A 9,285-nucleotide genomic window follows, 5' to 3' on the forward strand; every position below is an offset into this window, starting at 1 on the left:
CAGGAAAATTGTCGGCGAGAGCATACAACCTTGCCTCACTCCAGTCCTCACTGCAAAGGGGTCGGTCAGCTTTCTGTTGTGGATCACCTGGCATGTCGGGTCCTCATACAGCTGCTGGAGGATGGCAATGAACTTTGGTGGAAATCCACAGTGCTGCATCAGCTTCCAGATGGTTTCCCTGCATTCTCAACATCCACAAAATGTCATGTAGAGTGGCGACTGCTATTCGATGGACTGTTCAATAATGATTCGCAGTGTAGCGATATGGTCTGTGCATTATTTACCCTGCCGAAAGCCTGCCTGCTCTTGCCTCAATATCTTGTCTAGGGCATTCTTCAGTCTCTCCAGGATGATTCTGGTCAGCACCTTGCTGGGAATGGACTAGGGAAACCCCTCGCCAGTTGCCGCACTGGGTCAGGTTGCCTTTCTTGGGTAGTTTTTACTAGATAGCCAAGCTTACAGTATGCTGGAACATCTCTCCTGCTCCCAAATTTTCTGCAGCAGGGGATGTAGCATCTCTGCTGCAGCTGTTGTGTCTGCCTTGAGTGCCTCTGCAGGAATGCCATCTGGGCCTGCCGCCTTGCCAGTATTCAAAGACTTGATGGCTTTGATGATTTCTGCCTTGGTTGGTGGGTTGGTGTTCTCTTGGATCTGCTCAGCGGCTGGGGCAATGTCCAAAGTGGTTGTTTTAGTGGTGGCAGGTTCGGTATATCTTCAAAGTATTCCAACCAGCGAGATCTTTGTTCTGCATCCCCGGTAATGACGCTGCAATTCTTATTCTTTACTGGCTTGCTGTCACAGAGGATGACATGAAGCTAACAGCCCGCATAGCGTTGGTAGTTGAGCTTACCTGATGAATGACTGATCGGGATTCGTTTTTTACATAGTGGAGCAAGAAAAGGGGGAAGACGGTTTAAATTAACTATTGCGGGCCCGAGGAGACACTTCGTGTAGGGAAGTGCATGGAGGCTGATCGAGTCTGCCGAGAAAGGTGCGGTATTTGTATTTTTGTACATCTCGGGTTTTGTATGTTTGAATTTTTGATCAATTCTTTTCAATAGATATGAATGAGCAATTTTCTTCTCGTTTGTAACTGTCAATAGGCGCAGTCTGCGGGGCCGGAAGATGGACCATGGGTTGAAGTGCCGGGAGACGGGGCGCGTGTTTGGGTCTGGCTAATGCCACTGGACTAATGGGCCTGGCAGATGCCATGAAGAGTTTTTGTGTTGCTTTGTAAATTGTTTAGTTTATTGGTATCCTGGAGTGTGTGGCCCAGGAAGACAACGTCTGACCCCAAGAGGCAGCGTTTGATTTGTTGAGACGGGAGGCCGCTCGTCCCCAGAGACCGTCGTTTAGAGTATAACGTCCGCGCCCAAGTGGAGACGTTAGTAGTGTTTTGTTTGAGTAATTGTTTTTACATCTCAAGATAAGTTGTAAGTGTGTAAGGGAATTATTTTTAACATTTTCGTATGTTGTTGTTAAAATTATTAAATATATACAGGCCTACAAAAGAGGTAGAGTTGTTATGAGTAAAAAAGAACTCACAAATGCTTTTGTGGGAACGCGAGCGACTGTGACACCTGCATGCATTGGTGTTTTTTCTTTCCTGGCAGAATTCTTGTAATTTCATATAGTATCTTTATGTTATTTTTCCCCAGCCTCTTCTGCCATCCTGTATGCGAACTGTCTCTTGTCGCCTCTCGCACTCTTCTTCACTTCTCGGTTCATCTCCCAGTATTTTGCTTTGAGCTCTTCTTTTTCCTGCTGGTCTTGACACTGCTTCAGCTCTTTCATTTCCTCATTGGCATTCCTGTCGCCCATTATGATCTTCAGGTCTCGTTTTGGAGTATGATCAACCAACGTGTTTCCTTTTCCTCTTCTTTTGGAAGATGGCTCTTTCTATTTCTTTAATGTTGTGAGCTGGTATTGTTAGTACGGATGTTAAATACCTGTCTGGGCAGGACTGCAGTGTTTATGACTTTGGCTTTGTGATATACTGAGATGCAATGGAGTCTGAAAAAGTTAAGTTGCGCGATGATTTTTGTCAGGACCTGACAATTTTTGTCGTCCTGCGAGACGTCACCGAAAGACATCGTATATTATATAATTCGTCTGCCCATGCAATGCCTGGGGTCTTGTCTCTTTCCCTCCTTCATTTCCCATACGAGCATGCCTTTGGTTTTCGCTAGGTTTAGCTTGGTGCGTGAGACCATGCTGCACTTGCAGATGTGCGTTATGACCGATTGACAGGTAGTTGTTTAGGAAGAAATTGCTGTCCTCTGCGAAGGCTATTTTGCATTCTTCTGGTTTTCCTGGTAAGGAGATTCATTTGATTAGCTTGTCCAGTCTGATTTTTATGAGGACTGGTTCAATTGCATAGTACGTACAGCAGAGGCGATAGGGTGCAGACTTAATTGTCTGACTGACCTGGTTATTATGAAGGGTTCTGACACATGTTGGTTGACGACTATGCAGTATATCTGCATAGATTGCTGATATCCACCATAGTAACGCAGTGCACTACCTTATTTTTAATTTTTATGTGTACTTTGCGATGTAAATTTTTGTAAACATTACTATTCTTCTATCATAAAAGTACATTTAGTTTTGAATTGTGATGAAACAAATGCGGCAATATAAAATTGAAATTCACGGTACAGTCGAGTGATTTTATGCCTTGGTGGTCCGTCGTATTTTGTACTTTAGTAAAGTGATCCGCGGTCCGAAATACTTTGAGAACTACTGCTTTAAAGGACAGTCCTGGACAGAGTGACGTGGCGGGTCGCATGGTCAAACTAGACGTGCTTAAATTGACTGTTACCGACTACCGAGTATATAGTCAGTGCCTGCTATCAGATCCGATTTACGTCGTCTGCAAAGCGTAAGTTGTATTTCGATCTTCTACCGATGGAAATGGAACTGGAAGTGTGGTGGTTGTGGAGGGTGACACGCATGATGTTCTTCAAAAGATGAATAGCACAGTATAGAAACTATAGATGATAGGGGGTACCCTTGACGGACGGCGCCTGCTGTCGGGTCACGAACTTAGATCCTATCTACGTCCATGGTTGGGTGAAAGAAAGCTCCCATATAATCCAGCAGTACTGCGCTCGTTCACACTTGCCTCAGTTTTGTAACCAGACGGTTCCTCCTTTCTTAACGAAATATTCATGACAGACTGTAAACTTCATTCATCTGCAGATAGAGTGCGGTGAAGCCCTTTGCGTATGAAAAGGAGCAACTAAACGCGTTGCGCAAGGGAAAGCACCATGAAATCTTTCGCAGAGTTATTTCCCTTGATTATCTGATGCGTGCTATCTCGCACTGGCTGTACGTTTTTGTTCCCAGTACATGTAGTATTTATACCGTGGAGAAGTATTTACCGGAATTGTGTGTTATAGTAGTATAGCTTTGTCATAATTGTTGTGGAAGCATGAGTATGATTTGTTTATTTAAAAAAAATGAGGTGTTTTGAAGATTGCCATTAGATGAAGAGAACATCCTCGACTTCTGAAGCAAGCATAGGGCGAAGTCGAACAGAAAATATCGGATATACATTTTAAGCATTTTTAGTTTTTTTTTTTTAGAGATTCCGCTTAAAGTTGTACATTTACGGTAGGCTTATAACTTTTAAAATTTCATTTAAAATGGTGTGGAATTTTATACCATTTGGGGTAGCATTTCCTGTTAATTTTCGTCTGCTCACTATTGTTGGTCCGTTATGGGTGTTTAAGGTTTAGTGTCATGTAAATTTGCAGTTACTCAGTTGTGTAGACTAAATACATTGAATGTAGTAAGATAAATCTGAATAAATACGATAATTGAAAGTGTAGCTAGATCACACAGCTCCCCCTCCCCCCAAAATAAAATGAAAACAGTGGAAAAACTTCTTACTTTAACTTAATGTATCACCGATAAGAACACAGCTTTGATGTCAAATTATAGTGTGAAAATAGACTAACTATATTCAACTAAGCAAAATAACACAGGTGATTAATATTGTTCTGTTTATATCAGTTCATTGTATCTGATGGCTGATTTGTAAACTTTTATACCATTGGTAAAGCATTAAGTATGTAAACATACAGGTATGGTTTGTGTACCTATACATTTTCTACAAAATAACAAGACAGAAAGAAGGAAGAGTAAGTGGTATGAATAATATGGTTTTGTGGTTTGCTGCAGGTGCTCCATTTACCCAGCTGAAGCGACCTTGACTTTGTTGCAGCAGCTTCATATCTCTACAGCATTTTAATACCTAGCCTATGGTCCAGTTCAACCACTAAGTTATCAGTTACCCTTTGTCTCAGGCCCTTTTTCACAGAAGCAAGAATGTTTGGATGGGATTTTAATGAGCTTCTGAAGAGTGTGCTGCAATTTGCTTCATCTAATCCTTGGCAGTTCATCTACTATGTTCTGCTAGCATTGTCTCCTCTTTTTCTTATAAGGTATATTCTACAATGATGAAATAAACATAATCCAAAATGGTGAAATATAGACAAAAAACCAGTTTATAATAAATGTGTATTTAAATAATTGCAATTTTGGAGAGCTTCCATATCCTTTAAAAAAAAAATTTTTTTCCTATATTCTACATAAGGATAAATGACCCTGTAGAATGGCTTGGACATCTGAGCAGTTTTTCTAAATCTCTGAGTAGTGTTAGTTTCCACCGCCTCTGCTGGAATTGAAAATAATATAGTGTTGGATGACTGTTGTTTTGTCCCTTATTTTCGTAATTGAAAGTTTTAAGTTGCTTTCTTTTTTTCACTTGAATACGCTTAGCAAAATTATGATTTAAAAAATCCAACATTTTAGATGGGAGAGATTTTATAATCAATGCTTAACTTTGCTTTCTTGCCTTCATAAATGATTCTTTGAGAGCTATTAACAAAATTGTTACTTGATTTTCAGTGCAGTCTTGGCATGGCAGCTGGCTAAACAAATTGAACATAAAGAAAAGGACAAAAAAAGGAAGGCAAAGCGGGAAGCAAACATGGCTAAAGCAAGAAGACACAAGGCCGATTGATATGTACAGGATGGGTTGCCATCATTTTACCAAATGAATAAACTTTTTCCATTCCAGCATGTACATATATTAGCAATGAAAATGAGATAACTTTGTGTGTGTAGTTTGAATTCCCTTTTGACAATGACAGCAAGAAAGACGAGTTGGATTAAAATATCTGCAGATGTCTCAAAGATGATTTCTGCAAGATGAAAAGTAACAGCTGCATGTGAAGGTATTTACGTAAACTGTTCTATATAATTCTACACTTGTTTTAAAGCAGCTTTATATTTCTGTTTTTCATAGCTTTGATCTTATTTGGGGAAAACTTGCACACAACAATAATGTTATAAAAGTGCTTAAAACCGACTACCTAGATCTTCTCTGTCCATTAGCTTATTTTTAAATGTTTGTACTTAAGTACTTTGTTGTTAGTGTTATTTTTTTTCAAACCAAGAAAGTTATTTGGATAATGAAAGATGAAGAGACTTCTGCAACTTACTGTAGGATTCAAGTTTTTCTCATTTATTGAAAAATGGCTAAACACAAGAAAAACAGCATGTCTAACATTCTTTCCTTCTCATAAATGAAGCACCTCTGGATCTCCACTTGTAGACACATAGACACACATGTACAATTTTTTCAGAAAAGATAAATTGCAGTAAAAAAATAAATAAATATACCACTTAACAGTTGGCTGCAAGTCTATGGGACCCTTTCCATTTTTTGTTCAAAAGGGCTAATAATCACAACTCGATTTATAGCAAACACACACAATAAACATAAGTAAGGAGGTGGAGGAGAGAGGTAAGCATTAGAAATATAAAATCCTTGTACGGTAGCAAGGGCGTTATCATTGCTATTGCCGACTGCAAATGAATGATTGGAAGATTTACATTTTCAATTGTGTTGAAGAAATTGTTGAATGTTATTCATTAATTTGATATGTTGTGATTATACATTTTTTGAAGCATCTCATAATGATTAGTTTTAAATTGAGATGCATACCTGTGTTATGCTCTCCAGGAGGGCATGTTGTCTGATGGCCATGCCCTGCACATAGATTTTGATTATTTTATTTATATTTTATAGCCTGCTATAAAGATTGAATATACCAATATTCCTAAATGTGCAATGTGTACACATATATATAAGTTCACATGCCCTCACGAATACGCCTGGGTAAATGCAGGAAGATTAGATTCAAAAAAGTCTCTTTTTGAGAAATCTGGGATTAGTTATTACACTCTATTATTACTTGTAATTTAGAGTATAGGTTACAAATGCAATCAGCATGTAATTTGAGTAATATGATTTTGTTTCGTCTTTTAATATGTGATATAGTAACATGATATTGTTTCCTCTTTACACAATCCCTTTCTGCTTTTTCTTTTTTGTGTTGACTCTTTCAACATTTTATAGTTAATGCTGAAGTCGTTGAAGTTTATTTGCTCTGCATGTTGTAACAGTATACAAGAAATTAGTGATTTTAAACCTTTCAAACTACATGCACATGTTCAAACTTGTACATTTGCTGTCAGTTGGTGATCCGTGCTAAACTTAAAAATTGGTTGTTTTCTCTTGCTTACACAATTACCATGCAAGTCATAGAAATTGAAACAGAAAGTGCGCCTCCATTAATGGGTTTTGTGGCCAAATGGAAAAGGAACACAATATTAGGAATAAAATAAACTGTCACATTTACAAACACATTTTATTCAAGCATTAAATACAAGAAAATAATAACACTGAACTTCGGAAAAGGCAAAGCGTAGAGTTTCGTTTATTCCTTGTTACTGTTCGAGGAGCATAGGGCCGCAACAAGGCAAAGCATAGAACTGATAATAAACTGAGAATTTAACTTTTCCTTACCTCTGGTGTAAGCATAATGCAGTTGCTCAAACTGCAATGTGAAGGTGTAACAGTAACTTATTATTGACATCTGGTCTGTCCACGTTTGTGGATCTGTATTGTTATTGCCACACATTTCTAAACATATCTTTGTAGTGAAATCATCCCTCTAGCATGTTAGATTCTTTTTTGACAGAGCAACATAACTAGTTGTTGAGTATGAAAAAGGACACACAAGTTTTTATCTACATATTTTTATTATGTTAATTAAGTGCTTAGAAACTTGTGTCTTTGCAGATGATCTTCATGGAGAATGTATGAAATCTTTGATGAGTTTATACATGATTTGTACTGTCCATGATTAGGTGACCTTTATTTAAAAAAAAGAACTTGTAAAAGTCTTTATGTCAAAAGGACTTCTAAAAATTAATATTATCTCTATTTGATGTAACTAGTGTTGTCAAAAGCATGAAAATGGGGGAAATGCCAGTAACAGCTTGATAGCTGCAAGTGTCTTTAATGGTTTTTATATATATAGCATCAGCTGTATTAGGGGAAAATGCAAGCTAAACATTATACTACATCTTAGTTTCATGCATTTGATACATAATATCATGCTTTTCATTCTCATTTAAACACATTGTTTCCTGTAAAATATATAACCATGTTTATTAATTTTATGGTATTTTTATATTACATGTAAAGCTAGCCAGTCACATTTTAACTATATTGGTAAAATTCATTAAAATATTGGTAGAAAAGATCATTGTATATGTATTGTTCTTTGCATTTTTCTGCATAGCTGCAGAGTAGTAAGATTCTATTTTTGCATTAATAGAGATCATATTAATTGTATGTGCATGTGAAAGACAACATACATTCTTTCAAAACAAGCTGTAGCTAAGACATAATGTTATCTTTCCATTTCATATTGACACCCATCCTAAAAAAGATAATGCATATTAAAATCTGAGTATCCAACACTGCAAGTATCTTCCCACAATGTGTCTGTAGTATTTTCAGCTGGACAGTATAGGTCAGATCTGTTTTAAGCACTAATATGGACGAATCCTACACACAAGGTTTATGTCACATACAAGTATAGATATTTCAGTGGTTTCAAAAGCAACCATATTCTCAGATCTGCTTACTGTAATGGCGATATAGTGGTGATGTCTTAATCACTATAAAAATCAGCAAGAGTAGCAATATGTGTATTAATAAAGGCTGCTCCTGACAAAATCTTATGCTATGCAAACCAGTTGGCCTTGTGGATTTTTATCTGCCTTTGTGTATGCCATTTGCATTTAAAACAGAATTTGTTACATTTTTATTAATGCTCATCAGCCCCCCAATTTTTTTTGTCTGTGAGTGCACATGCATGTGCTCAAGAAAAATGTTTCTGCTTGACAATACCTTCATATAGGGAATATCATATAAACATCAGTAAGTGATTTTCCTCACTTTTTAAATTGGGAAATTGCAAGTTTAGCACAACTTCACCTTTTTTTAAAAACTTTTGGAGATCACACAAATGTTTTTGTTGATTTACATTACACGATAATAGTAACTGAATTTCTAGAGCACATTTACCTGTATTAATGAATACAATAAAGAAAGGCAAACAATATACAGCAGTACTTTAGCAAACATGGTCAATGATAAGTGAGAGGAAGCGTTAGCTGGATTATGAAAAATGTTTCTTAAAGAGGTATGTGGTTTTTGAGGCCTCACTAAAAGGCTTCTAACATAGTTCAAAGAGAAAAGCAGACACGAGTGCACACATTCTACTTATGCATATGTAATGAAGTACCCAGTATTTCTGTGATCCATTATCATAGTCTTGCATGTCCATGGTTTGCGGTTTTATTTCCTGAGTTGAAGCTCATTTTGACCAGCTTAATCAGAGATATTTCACTAGGACTCACTCTTGACTTTGTGTGTCGAATCTCTTAAAGAGATCATTTCTTCAAATGTTGTCATAAGAAACAACGGAAAAGCTGACATCATATCCCAAAGGAGGTGTTTTGCGAAAAGAAAATCTTAAACTTTTAAAGTTACTTGCTATAAACATGCCATATAACCCTGCCTTTCTCTACTGTATTTGATCCGAGTAACTTCGTGTGATTTCTCTGAATTATACATCTAAATAAACTTGGCACATACTATGGAATATACTTTGAAATTAACAAAACACACTTTCTTCATTTCTTTTTAAAAAAAAAAATCAGACTGCAATAAACAGACCTACAAAGATCACTGGTCTGGTAAATTCAGCATCACTGAAATTAAATGGGTCCAACCATGAAAGATTGAAGAAATAGTTTTATCATAAAACACACAAAATATTGACATAAAATCTTTAAAGTTTTAGTAGCTGTTTTATCTTGGTTATCAGATATAATGTCACTTTGATAAAAAAAAAA

The sequence above is a fragment of the Pomacea canaliculata genome, linkage group LG10, assembly GCF_003073045.1.
Source record: "Pomacea canaliculata isolate SZHN2017 linkage group LG10, ASM307304v1, whole genome shotgun sequence".
Classification (NCBI taxonomy): Eukaryota; Metazoa; Mollusca; class Gastropoda; order Architaenioglossa; family Ampullariidae; genus Pomacea; species Pomacea canaliculata.